General features: G+C 38.3%; 1 non-coding gene across 1 annotated transcript; it reads right to left on the bottom strand.

Moving 5' to 3' along the window:
- Positions 1-579: 579 nt before the first annotated feature.
- On the bottom strand, positions 580-651 carry TRNAW-CCA. The gene has a single exon. It is a non-coding gene; the product is annotated as a tRNA-Trp (tRNA).
- Positions 652-875: the final 224 nt, after the last annotated feature.

Consider the following 875-nt stretch of genomic DNA (forward strand, 5'->3'; position numbering starts at 1 on the left):
AGAGATCTTGAGATTTCTTTGTAATTATATGCATCTATAAAGTTTGGACCGTTTCTATAAAATCTGCACTATTCCCTACAGTATTTCATATAAAATAATCTCCCCCCAAATAATTATTGAGTAAAACTATGGTCCATGAAGATCCCCCACCTTTGTCCTGTGGCGTCCTGAACCCCCAGGCACAACACAGTATATGTTGAGAGTATGTGGAAGTCCCTCTGAAAACCATGTATAGTACAGTGTCTTTCTAGTTGGCCATTCTATGCGCTCCTTCAGAGTACGGACTAAGTCTTTCATCTCGGCTGTAATATTTATAAGATTTTAGATACTCAAAACAATTTTTTTGAATGAGTGAATCTTTCTCGTGATATTAAACATAATAAAGAACCAGTGTTATTAAACCTCAAAGAGATGGGGTCATCTCTTTGACCCCAAGGTCTCCATCAGCCCACTTCTCTTTCTCTAGTTACATTTGCATTTCACTGGGCACTGGCATTTAAGATTAATTTTTATTATTTTATTTTTTAAGGTTAATTTACATGGCTGTGCTGGGTCTTAGTCACAGCATGTGGGATCTAGTTCCCTGACTGGGGATTGAACCCAGGCCCCATGCATTGGGAGCATGGTATCCTACCACTGGACCACCAAGGAAGTCCCTAAGATTAATTTTTAAAACCATCTTCTGCAGTTATGTTAACATTTAGTCACTACCATACCAGTATTGTTTTCCGCTCTGGTTCATGGCAAATGCATATTTCCCCAGCAATACTGTGGAAGAAAGAAGCCTTGATGGGCAGACTTGGAACTCTAAATGTCATCTGTCACTTCTTTTCTGTGGGAAATTTGGTCCTGAATTAAAAAAAAAAAAAAAAACT

The sequence above is a fragment of the Bison bison genome, unplaced genomic scaffold (genome assembly GCF_000754665.1).
Source record: "Bison bison bison isolate TAMUID 2011002044 unplaced genomic scaffold, Bison_UMD1.0 scf7180017864369, whole genome shotgun sequence".
NCBI classification, from domain to species: Eukaryota; Metazoa; Chordata; class Mammalia; order Artiodactyla; family Bovidae; genus Bison; species Bison bison.